The sequence below is a fragment of the Bombus affinis genome, chromosome 10 (assembly GCF_024516045.1).
Source record: "Bombus affinis isolate iyBomAffi1 chromosome 10, iyBomAffi1.2, whole genome shotgun sequence".
Taxonomy (NCBI): domain Eukaryota; kingdom Metazoa; phylum Arthropoda; class Insecta; order Hymenoptera; family Apidae; genus Bombus; species Bombus affinis.
Genome location: NC_066353.1, coordinates 6,383,078 through 6,398,803, shown reverse-complemented (window position 1 = coordinate 6,398,803; position 15,726 = coordinate 6,383,078).

The following is a 15,726-nucleotide window of genomic DNA, read 5'->3' as shown; positions in this document are numbered from 1 at the left end:
GCAATATAAGGTATATGTATTGCGTGGAAATTGTAATCGTTGCTCGCTCGCTCCGATCGCTCGTAAAAATCTAGTCCATCCTCACAACCGATCCGACACGTTCGCAAATTTGAAATAAGACGCCTCCTGATCGAATAACGAACGCAAGAGGGATGGTTTTAGGTTAGGCTGTAGTTTTCAGGCGAGCGCAGCGAGCGCGGGACGCGTAAAGGTGTGTCACAAACCAACGGTTGGGCACATAGGGACATGGAAATATTCGCACCAGCCCGAGGAGCCAGAAGTCTTTATCGAACTGCGTACTGTCAAAAGTTTACAGTTTATCAATAGTTTAACATAAATATTAATATTTCCATATAGTACAGTGCAACGTGAGGTCCGAAATCGCTGTCAAAATTAGGCAATAACAGAAAATACATGCAAGGCAATATAAGGCATATGTATTGCGTGGAAATTGCAATCGTTGCTCGCTCGCTCCGCTCGCTCGTGAAAATCTAGTCCAACCTCACAAACCATCTGACACGATCGCAAATTTGAAATAAGTAGCCTCCTTATCAAATAACGAACGCAAGAGGGCTTGGTTTTAGGTTAGGCTATAGTTCTCGAGCGAGCGCAGCGAGCGAGGGACGCGTAAAGGTGTGTCACAAACCAACGGTTTGGCACATAGGGACATTGAAATATTCGCACCAGCCCGAGGAACCGGAAGTCTTTATTGAACTGCGTACTGACAAAAGTTTACAGTTTATCAATAGTTTTGCATAAATAGTAATATTTCCACATAGTACAGTGCAACGTGAGGTCCGAAATCGCAGACAAAATTAGGTAATAACAGGAAATATATGCAAGGCTATATAAGGTATATATATAGCTTGGAAATTGTAAGCGTTGCTCGCTCGCTCCGCTCGCTCGTAAAAATCTAGTCCAACCTCACAATCGATCCGACACGTTCGCAAATTTGAAATAAGTCGTCTCCCTCTCGAATAACGAACGCAAGAGGTATTGGTTTTAGGTTAGGCTATAGTTGTCGAGCGAGCTCATAGAGCGAGGGACGCGTAAAGGTGTGTCACAAACCAACGGTTTGGCACATATGGTCATTGAAATATTCGCAACAGCCCGAGGAGCCGGAATTATTTATCGAACTGCGTACTGACAAAAGTTTACAGTTTATCAATAGTTTTACATAAATAGTTTTACAATAGTTTTACTGACAAAGTTTACAGTTTATCAATTGTTTAACATAAATAGTAATATTTCCACATAGTACAGTGCAACGTGAGGTCCGAAATCGCAGACAAAATTAGGTAATAACAGGAAATATATGCAAGGCTATATAAGGTATATATATAGCTTGGAAATTGTAAGCGTTGCTCGCTCGCTCCGCTCGCTCGTAAAAATCTAGTCCATCCTCACAACCGATCCGACACGTTCGCAAATTTGAAATAAGTCGCCTCCTTATCGAATAACGAACGCAAGAGGGCTTAGTTTTAGGTTAGGCTATAATTTTCGTGCGAGCGCTGCGAGCGAGGGACGCGTAAAGGTGTGTTACAAACCAACGGTTTGGCACCTAGGGACATTGAAAAATTCGCACCAGCCTGGGGAGCCGGAAGTCTTTATCGAACTGCGTACTGTCAAAAGTTTACAGTTTATCAATAGTTTAACATAAATATTAATATTTCCATATAGTACAGTGCAACGTGAGGTCCGAAATCGCTGACAAAATTAGGCAATAACATGAAATACATGCAAGGCAATATAAGGTATATGTATAGATTGGAAATTCTAATCACTGCTAGCTCGTACCGCTCGCTCGTAAAAATCTAGTCCAACATCACTACCGACCCGACACGATCGCAAATTTGAAATAAGTCGCCTCCTTATCGAATAACGAACGCAAGTGGGATGGTTTTAAGTTAGGCTATAGTTTTCGAGCGAGCGCAGCGAGAGCGGGACGCGCAAAGGTGTGCCACAAACCTACGGTTTGGCACATAGGGACAATGAAATATTCGCACCAGCCCGAGGAGCCGCAATTCTTTATCGAATTGCTTACTGACAAAAGTTTACAGTTTATCAATAGTTTTACATAAATAGTAATATTTCCACATAGTACAGTGCAACGTGAGCTGCGAAATCGCTGACAGAATTAGGCAATAGCAGGAAATATATGCAAGGCAATATAAGGTATATGTATAGCTTGGAAATTGTAAGCGTTGCTCGTTCGCTCCGCTCGCTCGTAAAAATCTAGTCCAACCTCACAATCGATCCGACACGTTCGCAAATTTGAAATAAGTCGTCTCCCTGTCGAATTACGAACGCAAGAGGTATTGGTTTTAGGTTAGGCTATAGTTGTCGAGCGAGCTCATAGAGCGAGGGACGCGTAAAGGTGTGTCACAAACCAACGGTTTGGCACATAGGGACATGAAATATTCGCACCAGCCCGAGGAACCGGAAGTCTTTATCGTACTGCGTGCTGACAAAAGTTTACAGTTTATCAATAGTTTTACATAAATAGTAATATTTCCACATTGTACAGTGCAACGTGAGGTCCGAAATCGCAGACTAAATTAGGTAATAACAGGAAATATATGCAAGGTAATATATCGCATATGTGTAGCTTGGAAATTGTAAGCGTTGCTCGCTCGCACCGCTCGCTCGTAAAAATCTAGTCCAACCTCACAACCGATCCGACACGTTAGCAAATTTGAAATAAGTCGCCTCCTTATCGAATAACGAACACAAGAGGGATGGATTTAGGTTAGGCTGTCGTTTTCGAGCGAGCGCAGCGAGCGTGGGACGCGTAAAGGTGTGTCACAAACCAACGGTTTGGCACATAGGGACATTGAAATATTCGCACCAGCCCGAGGAGCCGCAAATCCTTATCGAATTTCGAACTGACAAAAGTTTACAGTTTATCAGTAGTTTTACATATATAGTAATATTTCCACATAGTACAGTGCAACGTGAGGTCCGAAATCGCTGACAAAATTAGGCAATAACAGGAAATACATGCAAGGCAATATAAGGTATATGTATAGAGCGGAAATTGTAATCGTTGCTCGCTCGTACCGCTCGCTCGTAAAAATCAAGTCCAACCTCGCAACCGATCCGTCACGTTCGCAAATTTGAAATAAGTCGCCTCCTTATCGAATAACGAACGCAAGTGGGATGGTTTTAGGTTAGGCTATAGTTTTCGAGCGAGCGCAGCGAGAGCGGGACGCGCAAAGGTGTGCCACAAACCTACGGTTTCGCACATAGGGACAATGAAATATTCGCACCAGCCCGAGGAGCCGCAATTCTTTATCGAATTGCTTACTGACAAAAGTTTACAGTTTATCAATAGTTTAACATAAATAGTAATATTTCCACATAGTACAGTGCAACGTAAGGTCCGAAATCTCTGACAAAATTAGGCAATAACAGGAAATAAATGCAAGGCAATATAAGTTATATGTATAGCGTGGAAATTGTAATCGATGCTCGCTCGTACCGCTCGCTCGTAAAAATCTAGTCCAACCTCACAACCGATGCGTCACGTTCGCAAATTTGAAATAAGTCGCCTCCTTATCGAATAACGAACGCAAGATGGCTTGGTTTTAGGTCAGGCTATAGTTTTCGAGGGAGCGCAGCGAGCGCGGGACGCGTAAAGGTGTGTCACATACTAACGGTTTGGCACATAGGGACATTGAAATATTCGCACCAGCCCGAGGAGCCGCAAATCCTTATCGAATTTCGAACTGACAAAAGTTTAAAGTTTATCAGTAGTTTTACATATATAGTAATATTTCCACATAGTACAGTGCAACGTGAGGTCCGAAATCGCTGACAAAATTAGGCAATAACAGGAAATACATGCAAGGTAATATAAGGTATATGTATAGAGCGGAAATTCTAATCGCTGCTCGCTCGTACCGCTCGCTCGTAAAAATCTAGTCCAACCTCACAACCGATCAGACACGTTAGCAAATTTCAAATAAGTCGCCTCCTTATCGAATAACGAACGCAAGAGCGCTTGGTATTTGGTTAGGCTATAGTTTTCGAGCGAGCGCTGCGAGCGAGGGACGCGTAAAGGTGTGTCACAAACCAACGGTTTGGCACATAGGGACATTGAAATATTCGCACCAGCCCGAGGAACCGGAAGTCTTTATTGAACTGCGTACTGACAAAAGTTTACAGTTTATCAATAGTTTTGCATAAATAGTAATATTTCCACATAGTACAGTGCAACGTGAGGTCCGAAATCGCAGACAAAATTAGGTAATAACAGGAAATATATGCAAGGCAATATAAGGTATATGTATAGCTTGGAAATTGTAAGCGTTGCTCGTTCGCTCCGCTCGCTCGTAAAAATCTAGTCCAACCTCACAATCGATCCGACACGTTCGCAAATTTGAAATAAGTCGTCTCCCTGTCGAATAACGAACGCAAGAGGTATTGGTTTTAGGTTAGGCTATAGTTGTCGAGCGAGCTCATAGAGCGAGGGACGCGTAAAGGTGTGTCACAAACCAACGGTTTGGCACATAGGGACATGAAATATTCGCACCAGCCCGAGGAACCGGAAGTCTTTATCGTACTGCGTGCTGACAAAAGTTTACAGTTTATCAATAGTTTTACATAAATAGTAATATTTCCACATTGTACAGTGCAACGTGAGGTCCGAAATCGCAGACTAAATTAGGTAATAACAGGAAATATATGCAAGGTAATATATCGCATATGTATAGCTTGGAAATTGTAAGCGTTGCTCGCTCGCACCGCTCGCTCGTAAAAATCTAGTCCAACCTCACAACCGATCCGACACGTTAGCAAATTTGAAATAAGTCGCCTCCTTATCGAATAACGAACACAAGAGGGATGGATTTAGGTTAGGCTGTCGTTTTCGAGCGAGCGCAGCGAGCGTGGGACGCGTAAAGGTGTGTCACAAACCAACGGTTTGGCACATATGGTCATTGAAATATTCGCAACAGCCCGAGGAGCCGGAATTATTTATCGAACTGCGTACTGACAAAAGTTTACAGTTTATCAATAGTTTTACATAAATAGTTTTACAATAGTTTTACTGACAAAAGTTTACAGTTTATCAATAGTTTTACATAAATAGTAATATTTCCACATAGTACAATGCAACGTGATGTCCGAAATCGCAGACAAAATTAGGTAATAACAGGAAATATATGCAAGGCAATATAAGGTATATGTATAGCGTGGAAATTGTAATCGTTGCTCGCTCGCTCCGCTCGCTCGAAAAATCTAGTCCCAACCTCACAACCGATCCGACACGATCGCAAATTTGAAATAAATCGCCTCCTTATCGAATAACGAACGCAATAGTGCTTGGTTTTAGGTTAGGCTATAGTTTTCGAGGGAGCGCAGCGAGCTCGGGGACGCGTAAAAGTGTGTCACAAACCATCGGTTTGGCACATAGGGACATTGAAATATTCGCACCAGCCCGAGGAGCCGCAAATCCTTATCGAATTTCGTACTGACAAAAGTTTACAGTTTATCAATAGTTTTATATAAATAGTAATATTTCCACATAGTACAGTGCAACGTGAGGTCCGAAATCGCAGACAAAATTAGGTAATAGCGGGAAATATATGTAGTATCTTAATGGGTCTTAGAGGAAAGGACATGTAATGATGTTTTTATTTAATTAATAATATTCGAAGCAACGAAATAATTACAATGCTGTCGTACGTCTTATTTTCAGACGCGGCTTTCGACTTCCCGATTCACACTCTTCGGCTTCTACACTCGCTCGCTCTCGCTTCTCAATTCACACTCTGCACACCTTTTACATCCGTCCTCTCCGGCTTCTCAACTAATACTGACTTCAACGTCTCTTTTGTCTTTTCCCGTCGTTCGAGACACGTGTCCCGAAACGCGCGTGGCCAGGGTCACGCGGGCCCTTTCCACGAAACTTAAAAAGGACCGACGACACCTTGATGTACCCGACGATGCCGCGGCTCTCGCGACATTGTCTACGATTCGGCAGATATCTTAGGCCTTTTGTCCACGATACTACATTCGGCCATCCTGCAATAACATCTGCCCTCAGATGTGGTCTTCAATTTCGCTATCGTCGGATGCGTCGTTTTCGGCGTTGAGAACCCAAGGCTTCATGAAGTCGGCGGTCGTCGACGTGTGCGTAGGCCCTTCATGCTCCCCCACCTTCTCCACCATGTATCGGTCATTCCGCATCGTTCGCAATACCCGGTACGGACCTAAAAATTTTCCCCCGAGTTTTAAACCCGGGCCAAATTGAGTTCTCTTAATTGCTACCAAATCTCCCCTTAGGTACTGCTTCGCGCTCTTCCGTCTTTTGTTAAAATTCTTTCTGTTTTCTTCTTGCGTCGCAGCGATCTTCCTTTTCGCGTCCTCGCGTAACTCACGACGCTGTTTTTCGAAATTCACGCCCCACTCTTCGTCGATTAATCTTCTGGTTACACACCCATCAGCCTGACTGCACGTTGCGGCATCTAAAATCTTACAGACTTCAATGCCCTTCTTCTGTGCGCTTCTCAACCGTGCAATCAGCCCGTCCTCACACTCAGCCACATACACAGCACCCGGCAGTGAATTTCTACTCGGGGTATCCGCGTACTCCATATTTTTGCCCGGCCTATGACATACCTGACACTTAAAATCGCCTTCGTTTTTTCGCAACTTCACCAAGTCGTCTATTTCTCTTTTCTCAGACGGCGCCAGTCTTCGCGGTCTTTGTACTATGGGTTTTGTCGCTTTTCAACACGATTTTCGCGGTTATCCCGACATCCCGCGTCTTCTCTGGCTTATACCCCCTAACGATATCGCGAATCGCTTCACGGTAGTGAGGTTCCTCTATGTGCGCTACATCTATCTCGTCAAACTGTTCTATCACGTTGACCCTCAATATATCCGACGCGTGTTCGTGACCGTCAGCCTGCCCGTCGGCCGTCATTACCTTCGTAAATTCACCCGAGGTCTCATTGTCAGCGGAACCCAAACCATCAAACTTAAGTTTACAATTTCCTAGCGGTGGTGATCCTAACCTCGCATACTCGTCTGATCGTATGAACGTGAGATCACTACCCGTATCTACTAACGATGTAATCTTACAGTCATCTATCGACACTTCTTTCACGTACTCCTTCTTCTCGGGCCTCGAGATGACGTAAGTCTCCTTTGGTCGTGCAGTACACTTCGCCGCAACATGTCCAAATTCGTTGCAGCTAAAGCACTTCACACCTTTCTCTTTCTTTGGACACGTAACACTTAAGTGATCGTCACCGCCGCAATTGAAGCACCTTTTGGGATCACTGCTCGTTTGCCTCGATTGCTTCCGTATTGCTGATCGTTCCGCTTCATCGTCCTTGCATTCCCCAAATTTTGTTTTCGCCCTCATCTCACTTTTCATCGCTTCATACCGCTTGAAGCGTTCCTTCAGCTGCTGCATATTCCTGGCCCCGTATAGTATGGCTTTATTCGCGACCTCATCGGGAATACCCTGGATAATATAGTCGATTACCGACTGTGTATCGACTCTTCCTTGTCCCGCAATCTCACGCATATTATACATATACTGAAGCAGACTCTCGTCTGTTCTTTTCGTTCTATGTGCTAATTCTTGATGTACCTCCCGGTCACTCACTATGTCTGGGAATTCATCTACCAACGCCCTTTTTAAACTTCGCCCAGGACTTCGTGCATCGTTCTTGGCGTGCGAAAGCTTGAGCAGAGCCTGTGAGAAACTTCCTGGCGAAAACCACCATGTGGATGTCCGACCAGCCACACACTTCCGCCATTTCCTCGAAATCCCTTATCCATTGGCTCACATTCGGTAGGTCATCTCCGCTGAATTTTCCTAACGAGTCTTTTACGTCTTCAAACGTTAACACCGTGCACTTAGGCTCGTCTTGCCTTCGTCGTCCTACCACTGGAGTCACCCAAACTCCGCCGTCTTGACTACTGAGATCGTGATTCCCTGGACCGTTGCCGTCTAAACGGTCCCCAATCACGCCCATCTCATCGTCATCGTCGTCTTCTAAAACATCATCGTCGTCGTCGTCTTCTTCTCGTGCACCGTGTTCCCGCTCTAAGCGTACCGCAGCCAGCAATCGCGCTACCAGCTCGCGCTTTCTGCCCGCTAATCTCAGCCGTCGTTTTCTCAGCTCGTCTTTTAACTCAGGTATTCGCATCTGAGCCACCTGCTCGTCAGTCAAATCTGCTTCTCCTGCATTGTAGTCACTCATCGTTCCGAAATATCACTTTCACTTGTCACTTAGCGCTCTAGATCCCGGCTCGAGCCCCCCAAAATTATGTAGTATCTTAATGGGTTTTAGAGGAAAGGACAAGTAATGATGTTTTGATTTAATTAATAATATTCGAAGCAACGAAATAATAACAATGCTGTCGTACGTCTTATTTTCAGACGCGGCTTTCGACTTCCCGATTCACACTCTTCGGCTTCTACACTCGCTCGCTCTCGCTTCTCAATTCACACTCTGCACACCTTTTGCATCCGTCCTCTCCGGCATCTCACCTAATACTGACTTCAACGTCTCTTTTGTCTTTTCCCGTCGTTCGAGACACGTGTCCCGAAACGCGCGTGGCCAGGGTCACGCCCGGCCCTTTCCACGAAACTTAAAAAGCACCGACGACACCTTGATGTACCCGACGATGCCGCGGCTCTCGCCACATTGTCTACGATTCGGCAGATATCTTAGGCCTTTAGTCCACGATACTACATATATGCAAGGTAATATATCGCATATGTATAGCTTGGAAATTGTAAGCGTTGCTCACTCGCACCGCTCGCTCGTAAAAATCTAGTCCAACCTCACAACCGATCCGACACGTGAGCAAATTCGAAATAAGTCGCCTCCTTATCGAATAACGAACGCAAGAGGGCTTGGTTTTAGGATAGGCTATAGTTTTCGAGCGAGCGCAGCGAGCGAGGGACGCGTAATGGTATGTCACAAACCAACGGTTTGGCACATAGGGACATTGAAATATTCGCACCAGCCCGAGGAGCCGGAAGTCTTTATCGAACTGCGTACTGACAAGAGTTTACAGTTTATCAATAGTTTAAAATAAATAGTAATATTTCCACATAGTACAGTGCAACGTGTGGTCCGAAATCGCTGACAAAATTAGGCAATAACAGGGAATATATCCAAGACAATATAAGAAATATCTATAGCTTGGAAATTGTAATCGTTGCTCGCTCGTACCGCTTGCTCGTAAAAATCTAGTCCAACCTCGCAACCGATCCGACACGTGAGCAAATTCGAAATAAGTCGCCTCCTTATCGAATAACGAACGCAAGAGGGATGGTTTTAGGTTAGGCTATAGTTTTCGAGCGAGCGTAGCGAGCGAGGGACGCGTAAAGGTGTGTCACAAACCAACGGTTTGGCACATAGGGTCATTGAAATATTCGCAACAGCCCGAGGAGCCGGAAGTCTTTATCGAACTGCGTACTGACAAAAGTTTACAGTTTATCAATAGTTTTTCATAAATAGTAATATTTCCACATAGTACAGTGCAACGTGAGGTCCGAAATCGCCGACAAAATTAGGTAATAACAGGAAATACATGCAAGGTAATATATCGCATATATATAGCTTGGATATTGTAAGCGTTGCTCGCTCGCAGCGCTCGCTCGTAAAAATCTACTCCAACCTCGCAACCGATCCGACACGTGAGCAAATTCGAAATAAGTCGCCTCCTTATCGAATAACGAACGCAAGAGGGATGGTTTAGGTTAGGCTATAGTTTTCGAGCGAGCGTAGCGAGCAAGGGACGCGTAAAGGTGTGTCACAAACCAACGGTTTGGCACATAGGGTCATTGAAATATTCGCAACAGCCCGAGGAGCCGGAAGTCTTTATCGAACTGCGTACTGACAAAAGTTTACAGTTTATCAATAGTTTTACATAAATAGTAATATTTCCACATAGAACAGTGCAACGTGAAGTCCGAAATCGCTGACAAAATTAGGCAATAACGGGAAATACATGCAAGGCAATATAAGGTATATGTATAGCGTGGAAATATTAATAATTGCTCGCTCGTACCGCTTGCTCGTAAAAATCTAGTCCAACCTCGCAACCGATCCGACACGTGTGCAAATTCGAAATAAGTCGCCTCCTTATCGAATAACGAACGCAAGAGGGATCGTTTTAGGTTAGGCTATAGTTTTCGACCGAGCGCAGCGAGCGAGGGACGCGTAATGGTTTGTCACAAACCAACGGTTTTGCACATAGGGACATTGAAATATTCGCAGCAGTCTGAGGAGCCGGAAGTCTTTATCGAACTGCGTACTGACAAAAGTTTACAGTTTATCAATAGTTTAAAATAAATAGTAATATTTCCACATAGTACAGTGCAACGTGTGGTCCGAAATCGCTGACAAAATTAGGCAAAAACAGGAAATACATGCAAGGCAATATAAGGTATATGTATAGCGTGGAAATTGTAATCGTTGCTCGCTCGCTCCGCTCGCTCGTAAAGATCTAGTCCAACCTCACAACCGATCCGACACGTTAGCAAATTTGAAATAAGTCGCCTCCTTATCGAATAACGAACGCAAGAGGGATGGTATTAGATTAGGCAATAGTTTTCGAGCGAGCGCAGCGAGCGCGGGACGCGTAATGGTTTGTCACAAACCAACGGTATTGCACATAGGGACATTGAAATATTCGCACCAGTCTGAGGAGGCGGAAGTCTTTATCGAACTGCGTACTGACAAAAGTTTACAGTTTATCAATAGTTTTACATAAATAGTAATATTTCCACATAGTACAGTGCAACGTGAGGGCCGAAATCGCTCACAAAATTAGGCAAATAACAGGAAATACATGCAAGGTAATATAAGGTATATGTATAGCGTGGAAATTGTAATCGTGGCTCGCTCGCTCCGCTCGCTCGTAAAAATCTAGTCCAACCTCACAACCGATCCGACACGTTAGCAAATTTGAAATAAGTCGCCTCCTTATCGAATAACGAACGCAAGAGGGATGGTTTTAGGTTAGGCTATAGTTTTCGAGCGAGCGCAGCGAGCGAGGGACGCGTAAAGGTGTGTCACAATCCAACGGATTGGCACATAGGGACATTGAAATATTAGCACCAGCCCGAAGAGCCGGAAGTCTTTATCGAATTGCGTACTGACAAAAGTTTTACAGTTTATCAATAGTTTTACATAAATAGTAATATTTCCACATAGTACAGTGCAACGTGAGGTCCGAAATCGCACACAAAATTAGGTAATAACGGGAAATATATGCAAGGTAATATAAGGTATATGTATAGCGTGGAAATTGTAATCGTTGCTCGCTCGCTCCGCTCGCTCGTAAAAATCTAGTCCAACCTCACAACCGATCCGACACGATCCCAAATTTGAAATTAGTCGCCTCCTTATCGAATAACGAACGCAAGAATGCTTGGTTTTAGGTCAGGCTATAGTTTTCGAGCGAGCGCAGCGAGCGAGGGACGCTTAAAGGTGTGTCACAAACCAACGGTTTGGCACATAGGGACATTGAAATATTCGCACCAGCCCGAGGAGCCGCAAGTCTTTATCGAATTGCGTACTGACAAAAGTTTACAGTTTATCAATAGTTTTACATAAATAGTAATATTTCCACATAGTACAGTGCAACGTGAGGTCCGAAATCGCACACAAAATTAGGTAATAACGGGAAATATATGCAAGGTAATATAAGGTATATGTATAGCGTGGAAATTGTAATCGTTGCTCGCTCGCTCCGCTCGCTCGTAAAAATCTAGTCCAACCTCACAACCGATCCGACACGATCCCAAATTTGAAATTAGTCGCCTCCTTATCGAATAACGAACGCAAGAATGCTTGGTTTTAGGTCAGGCTATAGTTTTCGAGCGAGCGCAGCGAGCGAGGGACGCTTAAAGGTGTGTCACAAACCAACGGTTTGGCACATAGGGACATTGAAATATTCGCACCAGCCCGAGGAGCTGCAAGTCTTTATCGAATTGCGTACTGACAAAAGTTTACAGTTTATCAATAGTTTTACATAAATAGTAATATTTCCACATAGTACAGTGCAACGTGAGGTCCGAAATCGCACACAAAATTAGGTAATAACGGGAAATATATGCAAGGTAATATAAGGTATATGTATAGCGTGGAAATTGTAATCGTTGCTCGCTCGCTCCGCTCGCTCGTAAAAATCTAGTCCAACCTCACAACCGATCCGACACGATCCCAAATTTGAAATTAGTCGCCTCCTTATCGAATAACGAACGCAAGAATGCTTGGTTTTAGGTCAGGCTATAGTTTTCGAGCGAGCGCAGCGAGCGAGGGACGCTTAAAGGTGTGTCACAAACCAACGGTTTGGCACATAGGGACATTGAAATATTCGCACCAGCCCGAGGAGCCGCAAGTCTTTATCGAATTGCGTACTGACAAAAGTTTACAGTTTATCAATAGTTTTACATAAATAGTAATATTTCCACATAGTACAGTGCAACGTGAGGTCCGAAATCGCACACAAAATTAGGTAATAACGGGAAATATATGCAAGGTAATATAAGGTATATGTATAGCGTGGAAATTGTAATCGTTGCTCGCTCGCTCCGCTCGCTCGTAAAAATCTAGTCCAACCTCACAACCGATCCGACACGATCCCAAATTTGAAATTAGTCGCCTCCTTATCGAATAACGAACGCAAGAATGCTTGGTTTTAGGTCAGGCTATAGTTTTCGAGCGAGCGCAGCGAGCGAGGGACGCTTAAAGGTGTGTCACAAACCAACGGTTTGGCATATAGGGACATTGAAATATTCGCACCAGCCCGAGGAGCCGCAAGTCTTTATCGAATTGCGTACTGACAAAAGTTTACAGTTTATCAATAGTTTTACATAAATAGTAATATTTCCACATAGTACAGTGCAACGTGAGGTCCGAAATCGCACACAAAATTAGGTAATAACGGGAAATATATGCAAGGTAATATAAGGTATATGTATAGCGTGGAAATTGTAATCGTTGCTCGCTCGCTCCGCTCGCTCGTAAAAATCTAGTCCAACCTCACAACCGATCCGACACGATCCCAAATTTGAAATTAGTCGCCTCCTTATCGAATAACGAACGCAAGAATGCTTGGTTTTAGGTCAGGCTATAGTTTTCGAGCGAGCGCAGCGAGCGAGGGACGCTTAAAGGTGTGTCACAAACCAACGGTTTGGCACATAGGGACATTGAAATATTCGCACCAGCCCGAGGAGCCGCAAGTCTTTATCGAATTGCGTACTGACAAAAGTTTACAGTTTATCAATAGTTTTACATAAATAGTAATATTTCCACATAGTACAGTGCAACGTGAGGTCCGAAATCGCACACAAAATTAGGTAATAACGGGAAATATATGCAAGGTAATATAAGGTATATGTATAGCGTGGAAATTGTAATCGTTGCTCGCTCGCTCCGCTCGCTCGTAAAAATCTAGTCCAACCTCACAACCGATCCGACACGATCCCAAATTTGAAATTAGTCGCCTCCTTATCGAATAACGAACGCAAGAATGCTTGGTTTTAGGTCAGGCTATAGTTTTCGAGCGAGCGCAGCGAGCGAGGGACGCTTAAAGGTGTGTCACAAACCAACGGTTTGGCACATAGGGACATTGAAATATTCGCACCAGCCCGAGGAGCCGCAAGTCTTTATCGAATTGCGTACTGACAAAAGTTTACAGTTTATCAATAGTTTTACATAAATAGTAATATTTCCACATAGTACAGTGCAACGTGAGGTCCGAAATCGCACACAAAATTAGGTAATAACGGGAAATATATGCAAGGTAATATAAGGTATATGTATAGCGTGGAAATTGTAATCGTTGCTCGCTCGCTCCGCTCGCTCGTAAAAATCTAGTCCAACCTCACAACCGATCCGACACGATCCCAAATTTGAAATTAGTCGCCTCCTTATCGAATAACGAACGCAAGAATGCTTGGTTTTAGGTCAGGCTATAGTTTTCGAGCGAGCGCAGCGAGCGAGGGACGCTTAAAGGTGTGTCACAAACCAACGGTTTGGCACATAGGGACATTGAAATATTCGCACCAGCCCGAGGAGCCGCAAGTCTTTATCGAATTGCGTACTGACAAAAGTTTACAGTTTATCAATAGTTTTACATAAATAGTAATATTTCCACATAGTACAGTGCAACGTGAGGTCCGAAATCGCAGACAAAATTAGGTAATAACGGGAAATATATGCAAGGTAATATAAGGTATATGTATAGCGTGGAAATTGTAATCGTTGCTCGCTCGCTCCGCTCGCTCGTAAAAATCTAGTCCAACCTCACAACCGATCCGACACGATCCCAAATTTGAAATTAGTCGCCTCCTTATCGAATAACGAACGCAAGAATGCTTGGTTTTAGGTCAGGCTATAGTTTTCGAGCGAGCGCAGCGAGCGAGGGACGCTTAAAGGTGTGTCACAAACCAACGGTTTGGCACATAGGGACATTGAAATATTCGCACCAGCCCGAGGAGCCGCAAGTCTTTATCGAATTGCGTACTGACAAAAGTTTACAGTTTATCAATAGTTTTACATAAATAGTAATATTTCCACATAGTACAGTGCAACGTGAGGTCCGAAATCGCACACAAAATTAGGTAATAACGGGAAATATATGCAAGGTAATATAAGGTATATGTATAGCGTGGAAATTGTAATCGTTGCTCGCTCGCTCCGCTCGCTCGTAAAAATCTAGTCCAACCTCACAACCGATCCGACACGATCCCAAATTTGAAATTAGTCGCCTCCTTATCGAATAACGAACGCAAGAATGCTTGGTTTTAGGTCAGGCTATAGTTTTCGAGCGAGCGCAGCGAGCGAGGGACGCTTAAAGGTGTGTCACAAACCAACGGTTTGGCACATAGGGACATTGAAATATTCGCACCAGCCCGAGGAGCCGCAAGTCTTTATCGAATTGCGTACTGACAAAAGTTTACAGTTTATCAATAGTTTTACATAAATAGTAATATTTCCACATAGTACAGTGCAACGTGAGGTCCGAAATCGCACACAAAATTAGGTAATAACGGGAAATATATGCAAGGTAATATAAGGTATATGTATAGCGTGGAAATTGTAATCGTTGCTCGCTCGCTCCGCTCGCTCGTAAAAATCTAGTCCAACCTCACAACCGATCCGACACGATCCCAAATTTGAAATTAGTCGCCTCCTTATCGAATAACGAACGCAAGAATGCTTGGTTTTAGGTCAGGCTATAGTTTTCGAGCGAGCGCAGCGAGCGAGGGACGCTTAAAGGTGTGTCACAAACCAACGGTTTGGCACATAGGGACATTGAAATATTCGCACCAGCCCGAGGAGCCGCAAGTCTTTATCGAATTGCGTACTGACAAAAGTTTACAGTTTATCAATAGTTTTACATAAATAGTAATATTTCCACATAGTACAGTGCAACGTGAGGTCCGAAATCGCACACAAAATTAGGTAATAACGGGAAATATATGCAAGGTAATATAAGGTATATGTATAGCGTGGAAATTGTAATCGTTGCTCGCTCGCTCCGCTCGCTCGTAAAAATCTAGTCCAACCTCACAACCGATCCGACACGATCCCGAATTTGAAATTAGTCGCCTCCTTATCGAATAACGAACGCAAGAATGCTTGGTTTTAGGTCAGGCTATACTTTTCGAGCGAGCGCAGCGAGCGAGGGACGCTTAAAGGTGTGTCACAAACCAACGGTTTGGCACATAGGGACATT